We start from the raw sequence: 15,918 nt of genomic DNA, 5'->3' as shown, positions 1-15,918 counted from the left end.
GAACATTAATTGTAGAGATTTTCATGCTCAATCTTTTCCACTTGGAATTTTTTGTCTAAATTGTATCTGAAGCCAATTCTTTAATTGAGAATCTAAAATCAAACTTTGCATAGATGGGGTGGAGCTCCTGGAATTTTTACAGATATGGGACTTGTGGCAGTTGATACAGCTTATCAATGACTATTTTAGGTATAAATTTGATCAAAATCATTGGAGCCGTTTTCGAGAAATCCGCGAAAAACCCTGTTTTTTACAACATTTTCGCCATTTTATCCGCCATCTTGAATTGCATTAGATCGAAATTGTTCGTGTCGGATCCTTATATTGTAAGGACCTTAAGTTCCAAATTTCAAGTCATTCCGTTAATTGGGAGATGAGATATCGTGTACACAGACGCACATACATGCACACACACACACACACACACACACACACACACACACACACACACACACACACACAACACACACACACACCACACACACACACACACACACACACACACACACACCACACACACACACACACATACAGACCAATACCCAAAAACCACTTTTTTGGACTCAGGGGACCTTGAAACGTATAGAAATTTAGAAATTGGGGTACCTTAATTTTTTCGTAAAGCAATACTCTCCTTACCTATGGTAATAGGGCAAGGAAAGTAAAAAACACAGACTTTTTAAAATATTCACACACTTTTAAGATGCATTCCTCTCCCTAAGGTCCATGTATTCTCAAAATATTTATCACCGATATATTTTATTCATGTATTCATTCACTGTACTATCCTCAATCCTTTCCATTCAGTGGTCTTCATATTTATGGTACACTTTGTATGGAAAGATTATAACACTAGCTAATATATAGATACATAATGATACATAGATAGGTAATGTAAATAAAAATAAAAATCCAAGTACCCTTTTGTAAAATTATTTTATTTTTATTTCCATTTAAGAGTTGTTCCAACGAAAAAAGACAATAGGTAATGTATTATATAGATTACACTATACCATGGATAGATAGATGGTTAGGTAGATCATTACACTATACCATGTTCGTCCTTAATGAATTTTCTTCTTTTTTTCATCTGGAATGGGATTTCACTCAACTTATTGCACAGAAGAAGATTGAGGCATCAATATAATGATGAAGCTTTTCCAGTGATTACCTCCTTCGTCCTTCTAAAGTTAATTGGAAGTTTTATTTTTATTTTCCAGTCAGGATACATGCAGAGTCTCAAGGTCATGTAAAACATCCAGCAACTAACATCTGTCGGTTCATCATTTTTTGACGTAGTTAGAAGTGAAACTGAGATGGAAATAATGGAGAAGAAGAAGAAAAGAGAAATAATAGAAAAGGAAGTTGAATTGTAAGAAGAAATTGAAGACTTCTCTTCCTCTTAAACGTAAGTAAAAGTTTTCGCTCATGGATTATCTGATCTCTGAAAATTAATCTTATTTTATCATCGTCATGATTCCTTCCATTACCCAAGTATAAACCTCTAGCTCATATGGGAATCAGCCTCATCAATAAACTCTAGAATATCCAATAATTTTTTTTCAAGACCAATTCCAACATTTCATTGTTATATTAATATGTAATTATATTGAATGAAAAAGACTAAGAAATTGTCAAAAAAACCACAGATTTATTGATACTTAGAAAGACCGGTTTCGGTTATTACACCAATGGTGTATCAATAAATCTGTGTTTTTTGACAATTTCTTAGTCTTTTTCATTCAATATGAATAATTACCACAATATCAACTTCTCAACTACACAAAAAATATAATTATATTATATAATTGGAACCGTTTTGGGCGTAAGCCTGTGGTACTTTTCTGTAAGTTGTGTAATTCTGAATGATTTAATAAATAAATATTCCTTAAAAAACATTCAAGCACACCTTACTGCATGCATCACCAATATTACCCTTTATTTTAGATCAAGAGCATTAAACTAACATTTATTCAGGTCTATTTTGAAGTCTTCACAATAAAGACTCTTCTTAAATTTAGCATGATATTCTCTAAAATTGATCAAATAGGTACTCCTCGTCAATAATTATACCAAAATAATAAACTATCCTATATTATTCAACATTCGATAAGAAATAACAATTCAATGTTATTACAATAATCTTAATATAGTACCTATTTATTCATTTGTGAATATAACTACAGATCGTATAAATATGATTGGGATAGAACAACAGGCTTGACCCAAAACTATTCTTCTCCCAATTTTTGATAATTTAATGGATGAATAATGAATTTATTGCCAAATACAAGAAATATTTTTACAAATAAAATAATCATTAAATTACAATAGTTTTTGACGTAACTGGAAAAAGAAGCCTTGAGCTCCAGCCACGAGTTCTAAAAATAAGAAATACATTTTTTAATCAAATAACAGCAGTACAAATGATACAATTCTGTTGATGGATGATAATCAATGGATGATGAATTTTATCAATAATCAAGTACTTGATAAACAAAATATAGATGCACAGAAAAATAATATAAAAATTGTCGAGTTTTAATAATTTTTACACCATTAATATTGCCAAAAATTGGTAATTCAGCCAACTCAATTCTCAATTTTAAAATAATAGTTTTGTTTTATCCTTATTTATAGATAAGAATAAGATAAGAATACGTAGATTTATTTTTTCATCTACAATATGATTTTTTCTTGTCTCATCTGATCTGTTATCACAGAATCAGAGGATTGGAACCCATATAAAATTGTAGTTCCTTTACGATAACATGTTTAAAACATTATAAATATATTTTCATAAGTTCTAAGCCAATGCAAACATTCTATTGTTATAACATATTTATTGAAGAACATTCTCAGACGCATACAATAACCTTACCGCTTGCATTTTTAATTACACTGCCAACCGGTTCGAGAGTAACCTCTCAGGGGTCAGCAGCACAGTAGCGCCGTGTGTTAAATAATATAATCTTTTGATAAAAATATTCATCACTGGAAACAGGTTGTTACTCTTTGAAGCTATAGCTGGATGATGCCCAGGGTCGGAACCGTTTAAAGTTGTATCACCTTATTATTCCGACTGGGTCAAGGTGCTGTGAATAAGGAGGCATATACATCGCTGACTGACTGTTTTTCTTAAATCAAGCTTACTTCCTGTAAGCGCTAAATACCTGTCCTTTAATTTATTTCAAATTGGTTGCTCAAAGAAAGGTCGAATTGTAAGGCGCTTTAGTCCCCTCAAACTTTCTGAATGGGAAGTATTTGTGTTGGGTATGAGGAATGCCGACAGTATAAAGAGAATATCTACTGTATTAAGATAAGATAAGATATTTATTGACAATTGTTACTAGGCTGTTGCCTATGGTAATATTTACAAAAATTGACATTATAAAATTAAATGAAACTTATTATTTTCAGTTCCAATTTGTATTCGTAGCACTTTAACTCTAAATCGCTCAACTTAACTCTATATTACTTTAACACTATCAAAAAAATTTAATACTCTAAATATTTAATACTCTAATATTCTAAATAGACTATAAATATTCTATTATTATTTCTTGTCTCATGTGTTCTGTTACTACAGAATCAGAGGTTTAGAACCCATTTAAAGTAGTAGTTCCTTCAATACAACCTACTTATTGCCAAGTTGGCAACCATGTATGTATTCTAGATGAATACCAGAGTAATAAATTATTAAATAAAATTCCAGAAGGCTTTATTAAGGATAAAATAACAAAAACCAAATTGTGATTAATAAATTCGTGGGTAAAACAAAACTATTATTTTAAAATTGAGAACTGAGTTGTCTGCATCACCAATTTTGGCAATATTAATGATTTATTATTGTGTAAAAATTATAAAAACTCGACAATTTTATCATATTATTTTTCTGTGCGTTTATATTTTGTTTATCAACTACTTGGATTATTGATAAAATTCAACATCCATAGATTATCATCATCAACGGAATTGTTTCATTTGTACTGCTGTTATTAGATTAAAAAAAGTATTTCTTATTTTTAGAACTCGTGGCTGGAGCACAAGGCTTCTTTTTCCAGTCACGCCAAAAACTTATGTATTTTAATGATTATTTATATTTGTAAAAATATTTCTTGTATTTGGCAATTAAGTGTCACTACGAGACAATTATTTTGTTCCAATATCATTTTTGGTGGTTTGAAATCCACCTAAAATTGATAGTCCATTCATCTCCCATAGTCATAATTTCCATTGGAATGTCATTATCACTTATCTAATGTCAATCGAGACAGTATTTTATCTCTACACTACATTTGAGATACATTATCACTTATTCAATGTCAATAGAGATAGTATTAATTTAATCTCCACACTTCATTAGATATAGATTATTGATCTCTAGTGTAACTTAGTCATTTATTCAATGTGGTTATACACTACAATATCACCAACCTAGAAAGTAGAAAAATAACGTTTACTTTTCCAAAATAAAAGCATAATTTGAATACAATAGTTAAATCACATAAAATAGATAATAAATCAATTAATTAATCATACAAGCCCAAGAATCAACTGTGAGGGGTTGATTAGTGTGCATATCGGTAGTGCATTATAGTGTAGTCGTTTGATAAGGTATGAAAATCCTAAAAAATAGTTTTATATGGATATCTAGACTATTTTTTATGAGCACTCTTTATTATTCCGATCATACTATAAGCAACATCTTAAGTTATTCTTAATTATTTATAAGGTTAGTTTGTTTTTATTGTTGGTTTTTAAGGACCTTGTATTTATTCTCAATTGATAATAGTTTCGTGACATCAGCCCTTTTCTTGTAGGCTATTAAAGTGTCTCCAATAGAAAATTCAAGAATTTTTTATATGGATGGAAATATAATGCTAGTTCAGATTCTATACAATATTTAAGAATATTTCTATTAACCTGTAAATGTTTTGAATTCTATTCAAATCGTGATATTATCTGCAAAAAAAATAATTTACTCTGATCGGAAGTTGAAGGCTGGATTAGATATTTGCAAAGCTGGAAATCGATTTGGATAAAATCGCTGTAAAAACGAATGAAATAATCATTAGCATCCGACCGTGACCTAAATGTGGGAAACGAAAACTGGAATGAAGAGAGGAGAAGAGTGAAAGATATGAAGAGAGAAGGAGAGTGGAAGGCGAGTGATAGAGTGAAGGAGAGTAAAACAAGAAAGATAGTAAGAGGATGACAGTGAAAAAAGATAGATAAAAAGGACGGAAACTAGTGAACACTGTAAAAGGAAGAGGTGATAAATTCAAGTAAATTGAAGTCACAAATAATTAGAACATGTACATTCGATTGCTGCTAAATCGACATCCAATATGATTTCCTTTCAAGTTTCAATATTCTAATATATAAATTAATGACATCAGTTTGAGTATTTGGTTTCTGTTCAGGATAAGCTTTAGGTCAATAAATTCATCTCTATTCTTATCCTTACCATTTACCATTACCCATGAACTTTCCTAAATAAATTATCCTTTTAAGGATACTACAATTGTTAGAATGAAATGAAAATTCTCAAGTACGCTTTTGAAGTGTTTTATTAATTCACCATTGTAAATAAAAAATCCATTACTCTGGTGAATTAAAACATTTCAAAAGGTTTCTTGAGAATTTTTATTTCATTCTAACAATTGTAGTATCCTTAAAAGGATAATTTATTTAGTTGCAATTTATTTAGGATAGTTCATGGGTAATGGTAAATGGTGAGGATAAGAATAGAGATGAATTTATTGACCTAACTCTTTAGGTGGATTGCAAACTGCCAAAATCTCATTATTAAGCTTAACCGAGTTATTAATTTCAACTTAACTGATTGAACTAAATTTGACTGATTATCTCTTAAGCTTAAGGAATATTTTGAGTTATGAATATAGGCTTACTGTCAGTTAGTAGAGCTGGCTTTAAATGGTTATCCTTCCAATTAGATGACCGAGATCATTCTTATAATTTTTTATTTATTTATTCACAAAAGAAACTTTCTAGAAGTATTTTAATCCTAGGTGATGATGAGGGGATTAATGATAATACAAACGTTTTCATTGATGATGATTTTATGAATGGAGAGAAGAGATGAAGGTTTTATACTGTGTGACACATTTTCAAGGATTTACAGTACAAATCAAAACAAGAAACAAAATTTCAATTTAAAAAATAATCACTCTGAATGTCAACATAATTAAAAAGAAACTATTTAATAATCGTATTATAATTTTAAAATCTTATTGATAAGATATCATCCTAAAAACAATGAAAAATTGAAGCAAAATCGTATCTCCTTACTAAACAGCTTCTTCTGTTGTGAATTATAGTTATGAATATATATATATATTTTTTTATTTAGCGTATGGCAGATACACAACAAATATATAGCTCATGAGTCTCAAATGCCTACATATACACTGTATATTTTCAAATTCTTTGAGTTGTGTAGTTATCGGCCAGGAGAACATAATAAGTTTGTTTGAGCTAAAATCTGACCGAAATAATAAAATCGCGAATAACGATCACAACTTTTGGTTGATGTCGATTCTGAAATGACCGAAAATTATCTCAAATATTGGAAGTAATCACATAAAATTATAGTCTGAGTTTTAACAAGGTGTATAATTCAGTGGACGATGTAATCAAACTCTCTATTTTTGAAAAATAACAATATTGACGTTTAAAATCATCTCCAAATCAAGGAGGTAACAATCTTAAATCATCTTCTTCTTCATCACTAATTTTCAACTTAAAACAAAACAACACAAATAATGCATGCCAATGTCAAAGATGAGTATGCAAGTTATTCAACTCTATTGTGAGATTCACTTTCAACTGTCAGCATTCCTAATGAATAGCATCAATGCTTACTATTTAACCAATGCTGACAGTTGAGTGTATCTCACTATATACATGCAACCTTCATGAATGTGTTTTTCAAGCTGTGTGCTATTACTGTATATACATTATTTATTCTGGAACCTTGAAATTTTTTATTACCTTCATAGTATGTTTGTTAGATAAGGGACAGAAACTTTTGTTTTTCCTCCAATTTTTGGGATATATATTTGCAAAGTTTTGTGACCTTGAATCACGAAAGTTTCTTTTAAAAATGTATATAATAAATTCTTTATCCATGACCAAGAATTATTTTGCGATTGTAGTTTTCTTTAGTTTGGTAGTTAATTTTTTACTGTTATAGTTAAGTATGATTTGTATTTGTTGGTAACAATATTGGGTATTGAAATGTAGTTTAGTATGATTTGTATTTGTTGGTGACAATATTGTGTATTGAAGTTGAGGTTTTTCATCTAAAATGTTGAATCTCCCCAATGTACCTAGAATCCAAAGTATTCTAGATGCCTTGAATCTTCCTTTACATTCATTCGAACCATACAATTTTAATCCATCTTCTCACCCCTCAGGCCCGGTTGCACAAAAAAATGTTATAATTATTTAATCATGATCAAATTATACAAGAATTGATCAGAGAAGGATTGTCTGATATGTAGGCTCCTCTGATTGGTTCTCGTGATCTTCAAAGCTCTCAGCTGAGCTTTAGTGTTTACGAGTTTGTGTTTCTTGAATAGTTCCAAATTTCTTAAATAACTCAATATTATTTGTTAAAAGTGGTAATTGAGTGGAATATTTCTAATTAATTTATCAATTTAAGCCATCTAAATTCAAAATTTATAGTTTTAATGTTTATTTTGGACCAAAATTTCATAAAAATTGTACACGTGAAATTCTAACCTTATCTTGGACTTTGTCACCTATAAATTTGGAAGAAACATAGCACAAGGACTACCTTATTATTTTATCTTTTAATGTACATTAGTGTTATTTGCATTGTAAATAAATAAATAAAAATTCTTTGAAAACTAAAAAAGTTCTCCGATTAAATTACTCAGGGTTGTCTATTTTATTTTTAAAAAAATATTAATTTTTAATATTATAACACAACATTGTCTCATAATTCAAACATATGATAGAATATCAGTGAGTTTCCCCCATTTGTAAATTTCTTTTGAATGGCTCAGTCATCAGAGTTGGATGTTTACAAAATCGTCAATGTGTATGCTCTTTTCAAATGTATTTGTTTATATTTGATTTATAACGTATTCCTTGATGTGCGTAACCCTTTAGATTGCTAGATAAATGTAGATGTTTTTACCTAGTTGATATAATTTACATGATAATCCTTTTTTATTCTACAATCTAGATATAAGATTCTTAACCCCAAATAAGTGTAGAGATGTCTAGAATGTTTTGTAGTACTGTAACTCTTTTTATTCAGCATGTTGTTAGTATTTTTTACTACTTTTTGATGATATATGAGATTAATAAGGTGGGTGGGTGGGGGTAGATGAGAAAATTCCGGGATTCTAAGGGGCTATGGAGTAAAAAAGGTTGAGAAAGCCTGTTTATAGCTGCGTTTACACCAAAGTTATAAAGTTATTAACAAAATTTTTTTTCGTTTTTCGTCCTTATAGATTCTATTAGATTTAAAATAACTTATCATACACAAGATAAACATATGTGTTTGTCAAGTTCAGTTCAATCTAATAGAATTTATAAGGACGGAAAAATAGACGCAGCTTAAGAGTCAAGAGTTGAATTACCTAATTAAAAATTGAAGTATTTTCACGTAGCGGTATTCATGTTTAAAATATTATCAAATAGGATTTTCTACAAAAAACATTGGCAATATTTTATCAAGCATATTTTTATTAACAGTGTTGGGTGAGGAGTTAATTCATTAAATTTTAATAGTATTTTCAAATCGGGCACATTTCAAAATCTATCAGTATCAAACTTTTATATGATAAACTTTGTTATAGTAAAATGCTTTTGCAAAACTAATTACAGTAAATATGTAAATTCAATACTGTAATTAAAACAAAACAAAGACTGGTGGTTCTATACATTCAGTTTTTATTTATATTAAAAAAATTTCAATTAATCAAAAATGAAAACGTGAAAATGAATGGTACTTTGACTCGACTTTCTTGATCTAAACTACTTTGTTAAAAATTTATTTGATAAAGAGCTAGGTACAAAAAAATAAGGTACAAAAAACAGGCTAGTTGATATAAAAAATATATAAGACTCAATTCAATTAATTTCACCCTATCTTGGACTGTGTCATCACCTATAAATTTGGAAGAAAAATAGCACAAGGGCTACTATTTATTTTATCTACCAATGTTATTGATATAAAATCAGTTTATTTGTATCGTAAATAAATGAATATATTACCAATTCATGACCTGGCTGAAAACTGCCCTAACACTTCAGTGAAAAATATGTATCTTTATTAATGTTTTGATGTTTTTGTTTTTTACAGATTTTAATGACATCTCCAACCCTCCCATCTTTTTACGATGAAAAATGAAGAGGATGAAACGTCTCTGGAAGAAGTGACAATAACATTCAGACACAGTGAAAACGGTAACTCTCCAATTTCATCTACAGATGAAATCAAAACTGATAACTCTCCAATTTCATCTACGGATGAAAACAAAAACGGCCACTCTCCAAATCTATCTACAAATGAAACCCGTATTTATGTTGATGCAAACCAAGAACCTACTATACATGGTAGTAGACTATTCAGGCGGAGAAAACGAATGAATGATGATTTGGATAAAGAAATTCAAGAATCCTCGAATGAGTTTACAAATATTCAGATCGAAGGAGATGAAGATATGGAGGAAAAGGAAGAAGGGGGAGGTGGAAACCGAATCTGGGCTTCTATGAAATCGGCGTTTTCTTGTTTCTATGTTCAACATATCGATAGTCAAAAGCACTTCTCTCATCGGATCTCAAGCGACAGAATGCCGAATTCGATTATGAGTGATAATGAAACTTATTTCTCTGAGAAATTTGTCTATCGCCGGGAAGGAGAAGTTGTTAAACTTATTTCTATCAACGAAACTGTTTATCAAAAGTTTCCTGATGAGGTATTCGGTAATCACTCGTCGGAAATGTTCTTCTGGCCCTTCCTCATACCATGGCAGGTCATGATGATGACAATTCTGGTTGTCACTTTTGAAATTGTGTTTTTCAATGTGTGTTTCGACTGGCGGTGAGTGGATTCCCCTACAATATTCTAATTTTCATTTATAAGAAAATTACTATAGTGAGCTTTATAAGGTGAGTAGGTGGAAGTTGATTGTAAGAAAAATTCGGGATTCGGGATTCTAAGAGGGTGTGGATTAAAAAAGGTTGAGAACCCCTGTTTACATAGTAAACTGATTGTAACATAGTAAAGCTGCGTTTACACCAAAGTTATTGACAAAATGTTCATTTCTTCGTCCTTATAGATTCTATTTGATTGAACATAAATTATCATACACATGATGAACATATGTGTTTGTCAAGTTCTGTTCAATTTAATAGAATCTATAAGGACGGAAAAATAAACGCAGCTTAAAAGTCAAGAGTTGAATTAATTAAAAATTGAAGTATTTTCACGTAGCGGTATTTATGTTTTAAATATTATCAAATAAGATTTTCTACAAAAAACATTGGCAATATTGTATCAAGCATATTTTTATTAACAGTGTTTGGTTTAATTCATTAAATTTTAATAGTATTTTTAAATCGGGCACATTTCAAAATCTATCAGTATCAAACTTTTATATGATAAACTTTGTTATAGTAAAATGCTTTTGCAAAACTAAGTATAGTAAAAATGTAAATTCAATACTGTTATTAAAACAAAACAAAGACTGGTGGTTCTATACATTCAGTTTTTATTTATATTAAAAAAATTTCAATTAATCAAAAATGAAAACGTGAAAATGAATGGTACTTTGACTCGACTTTCTTGATCTAAACTACTTTGTTAAAAATTTATTTGATAAAGAGCTAGGTACAAAAAAATAAGGTACAAAAAACAGGCTAGTTGATATAAAAAATATATAAGACTCAATTCAATTAATTTCACCCTATTTTGGACTGTGTCATCACCTATAAATTTGGAAGAAAAATAGCACAAGGGCTACTATCATTTTATCTACCAATGTTATTGATATAAAATCAGTTTATTTGTATCGTAAATAAATGAATGAATAAATGAATATATTACCAATTCATGACCTGGCTGAAAACTGCCCTAACACTTCAAAGAAAAATATGTATCTTTATTAATGGCTTGATGTTTTTGTTTTTTACAGATTTTAATGACCTCTCCAACCCTTCCATCTACTTACGATGAAAAATGAAGAGGATGAAACGTCTCTTGAAGAAGTGACAATAACATTCAGACACAGTGAAAACGGTAACTCTCCAATTTCATCTACAGATGAAATCAAAACTGATAACTCTCCAATTTCATCTACGGATGAAAACAAAAACGGTCACTCTCCAAATCTATCTACAAATGAAGCCCGTATTTCTGTTGATGCAAACCAAGAACCTACTATACATGATAGTAGACTATTCAGGCGGAGAAAACGAAGGAATGATGATTTGGATGAAGAAATTCAAGAATACTCGAATGAGTTTACAAATATTCAGATCGAAGGAGATGAAGATATGGAGGAAAAGGAAGAAGGGAGAGGTGGAAATCGAATCTGGGCTTCTATGAAATCGGCGTTTTCGTGTTTCTATGTTCAACATATCGATAGTCAAAAGCACTTCTCTCATCGGATCTCAAGCGACAGAATGCCGAATTCGATTATGAGTGATAATGAAACTTATTTCTCTGAGAAATTTGTCTATCGCCGGGAAGGAGAAGTTGTTAAACTTATTTCTATCAACGAAACTGTTTATCAAAAGTTTCCTGATGAGGTATTCGGTAATCACTCGTCGGAAATGTTCTTCTGGCCCTTCCTCATACCATGGCAGGTCATGATGATGACAATTCTGGTTGTCACTTTTGAAATTGTGTTTTTCAATGTGTGCTTCGACTGGCGGTAAGTGGATTCCCCTACAATATTCCAATTTTCATTTATAAAAAAATCACTATAGATGTCCACGTTATAATGGCAGTGGAGAAAGATAAGAGAACAACGTTGCCGTTGCTGTCTTGTCAATGCCTTCTATAGACGGTAGCTGATACAGGTTTAATATCGGGGGACCGAGCTTCGCTCTGGAGTTCAAAAGCATAGAAATTTGTAACGAAAGATTGAATTTATAGTTTATATTTATTTATTCTTTCAGTCGTACAATTATTTTTACAGTTATATGAGGAGGCACAAAATCTAGGTTAAGCTACTATCACTCATCAAAATAACAATTTACTCACACTTCAAAAAACAAACACATTATCAATTACAAATAGATATACTATGAATTCGATTTAGAATGACATACTATGTTTGCTACAATATGTTTTAATATACTATGTACCATTCTACAGTAACAGCATCTAGTTACTATTTTGACTTTCTGAAATAAACAAATTAAAACAATTTAAAAAAATAAACAAAAATTAGTTTTTCTTGCTGAATTATTGAGATCAGCTGAGGAATAACCCACACATGCACTCGTTCACTCACTTCCATTACGGCTTCGACAGACGACAAAATCTCCAGCTGTTTTACCAAGGACGTATTTATCCTTTTAATGTCCTTCAGCAAGTTATCCCATGGTTGAGGCCTAGTGCAATCGAATTTTCATATCATAAACCTACTTTGTTCCAAATTTCGTGAGAATCGTTAGAGCCGTTTTCGAGATCCGGTGACATACAGAAATATAAACATCTAAACAGAAATTGCTTGTTTAATAGTATAGGATTAATGTAATATTAATTGTTCATTCTCGTTTAAAATAATAAATGATATTTTATTAAGCAAGAAATTATATTTTTCAATAATTTTATAATGAATTTTCATAATTAAAATGAAATATTTTGTTAATTAATTATTGATTCTACATTGTTAAAAGACGATCTGGCAACAAAGCAAAGCGAGAAAGAGATAGCGCTATCCGCTTTGTTGAATGATAGACAAGGATAGCAGTACCATTGCTAATCAAACACTGCCATTATAACGTGGACCTCACTATAGTATCACTATTTTCTTAGATGAAACGACCGGGTTCAAGTATTCATCCCATTAACAAGATAGTGTTCAAATCAAAGTACCTATGTAATAATAAATCAAATAAGTAGCTCTGATTCTAATTGACTTGTGTTTTGTGAATTGAATAAAATTCATTTATAAAGAATCACTAGTTCACTATAACTCTCAATTTAGCCCTTATTTTACCCCTGAGTAGTCCTAGCAAAATAATAAAATCAATTACTGTATAATAATTATTTCAAATATCCAATGAAAGCTATATAAATAGAACTAAGGAGTTCTGCTACTGCAAATATTGACCGAAAAACTGATTAGCAGAAGGAAATTTTAAAAATGAAACTATCCAAAAATTGTGCCCAGACCGGGAATTGAACCTGGTACCTTTCGTTGCCGGCGGAGCAATTTTATTAGCAACTAGCAGGTAACCCGTGCTCCGTAAGGGTCTATTTTAAAACTTGACAAACTGAAAACTTGACGTAATGAAATCTTGAAGAATTGAAAATAGGCCTACAACCTCCCCGGTTAATTAAGAAATTATATATGAAAAATTTCAAGTTAATCAGTCCAGTAGTTCAGACGTGGAGATGCGTCAAACATAATTTTCCTATCCCGTACATGTATAAGCCAGTTCTTTCCTTTATTATACTATTATAGATTCCTAATAAAAGGTCTTCCAACCTTAAATGATATCTAATTTTGATTGCAGGTTCATATATATCCCAGTGGCGAACAGCTTCAGCCAATACATGGTTTTCTGGGGTGCTGCAGATGATCTATCTCATAGATTTTCTGCTAACTTTGGTGAACAGACAGTGGAATGAGTTTCAAATAAAGCACACCATTGTGCCCCGTAACCGATACTATATTGCAATAGATTTGCTAGTACTGTTGCCAACATTTATGTGCTCCTATCTGCTAGACAAGGAGAAATTCTATGTGCATACCGTACAGATTTTTGCTCTGCACAGGATATTCCTGTATACACGTGAGTATCTAAATCTATGAAGTATCTAAATCTATTTCACATAAATTATATGATATGTATTAATATAGATTTTAGTATTTGATTAGTTTGTTGATTCATAATGTGTATTAATGTTAGATTTTAGTGACGATGTTTTCAACTGCATGATGTTTTTGTTTTGCTGTATTGAATAAATATTCTATTCTATTCTATTTTTGAAATGTTTCCTTCAATACTCTTGATCAATTGAAAAAGTGAGTATTCAAATCAGGTTTTGAAATGCTCCCTCAATATTCGAATTGGTCATTTGAGAAAGTGAGTATTCAAATCTAATTTTAAATTTTTCCTCTATACTTGATTTGAGTCATTTGAGAACCAACGTAAGTAAAATTATCACTTTTAAATTTAAATAAAATCTTTCAATTTAAGACAAACAACATACAAAAACTTGTGTTGTTCTCAAGGTGTGGAAAACATTTTCCAATAAGCCTTATAATCCTTTAAAGTGTTTCTATCAACTAGTAGTGTACTGTAATGAGGTCCACGTTATAATAACAGTGTTTGATTATCAATGGTACTGCTATCATTGTCTATCATTCAACAAAGCGGATAGCGCTATCTCTTTCTCGCTTTGCTCTGTTGCCAGATCGTCTTTTAACAATGTAGAATTAATAATTAATTAACAAGATATTTCAACTTTATTATGAAAATTCATTATTAAATTTTGACGTTGTTCACCTATCTTTCTGCATTGCCATTATAACGTGGACCTCACAATAGTACTAGTGAACTATAGTGAGTTCAACGTTAATAAGTCAGCACCTCATTGACATTGCTATCTTTGTCTTATTGCACCTGATTGACATTGTCTATCTTCGTCTTTGATTATCATTGCTATCTTTGTCTTATTACATAGAATTACTAGTAGCCTACTCTTTTTATTTTTGAGAATTCAGTTTTATTTTTGTCACATCCACATTTATTAGATTTTTATACAGGACTGCAGTTTTGTGTTGAAACCAACATATCTTCAAATCTAATAAATGTGTATGTGACAAAATGTTTTCCAAAATGAAGAAATTTCACAATATCAATTCTTATTCAAAACATGCTATCTTTTCATTTTCTTTGATTCATGACCGGGTATTTCGGGTATTTTATCCTATCAAGTGTAAAAATGAATTATCACCAATTTGTAACATTTTATTGTATAAGTTGTAGATTTTGTAATCCATTACAACGAATATCTAAATTCATTTGATATCTTGCATAGATTTTTTTATCCTTAATATTCTACGTTTTATAAATGTTTAATTAAATTGATTTCAGGCCATATGACAAGCACTCTAACAATAAGTCGCTTCATTATTCTGTTCCTCTGCTTTATGTTCATTTGGATGTTCAACATAGCACTCAGCTCTTTAGCTTTTGGTTTCTCATGCTTCCCCACAGAGGTACGTTTTAAATTAACATGTTGATTTATTTAATAAAAGTGATATTAATTTACAAACATATAATAACAAAACTATTTCTAGAACAATGCACAATGTCTCAATCAAGTTATGTACTTCATTTTATATAATTATTATTAAACGAAAATCACAAAGAAAATAACGATTGTCTCAATCAAGTTATGTACTTCATTTTATATAATTATTATTAAACGAAAATCCAAACTTGAATGCTTTGAAACACCCTGAAGACTTATGCTACTGCAAATATTGACAACAGGGTCAACAGCTAGATGAAAATTCGTTGAGAGCTACTATCAACAAATTATTTTATTTTATAATTTGGATTTAGAGATAGCGTTTGGATGTTCAACTTACAATCTAGAGGATTTTAAGAAAGTTTCATTTACCCACTTAACAATCCCTGAAGTAAAAGATTGATTCACATTCCATG

At 30.3% G+C, this 15,918-nt stretch overlaps 1 protein-coding gene across 1 annotated transcript in view; it reads left to right on the top strand.

Annotated features, from left to right (window-relative positions):
- LOC111044036 (GTPase-activating protein) overlaps nt 1-15,918 on the top strand; it is a 130,979-nt gene that overhangs the window by 10,491 nt on the left and 104,570 nt on the right. The window contains exons 3-6 of the transcript XR_005572794.1: nt 1,221-1,408; nt 11,199-11,939; nt 13,756-14,034; nt 15,343-15,467. The gene's annotated coding sequence lies outside the window, so the exon portion shown is untranslated. The remainder of the gene's footprint in view (nt 1-1,220; nt 1,409-11,198; nt 11,940-13,755; nt 14,035-15,342; nt 15,468-15,918) is intronic.

The sequence above is a fragment of the Nilaparvata lugens genome, chromosome 13 (genome assembly GCF_014356525.2).
Source record: "Nilaparvata lugens isolate BPH chromosome 13, ASM1435652v1, whole genome shotgun sequence".
Classification (NCBI taxonomy): domain Eukaryota; kingdom Metazoa; phylum Arthropoda; class Insecta; order Hemiptera; family Delphacidae; genus Nilaparvata; species Nilaparvata lugens.
The sequence above is the reverse complement of the archived record's forward strand: the minus strand, read 5'-3'. Positions and strand labels throughout refer to the sequence as shown.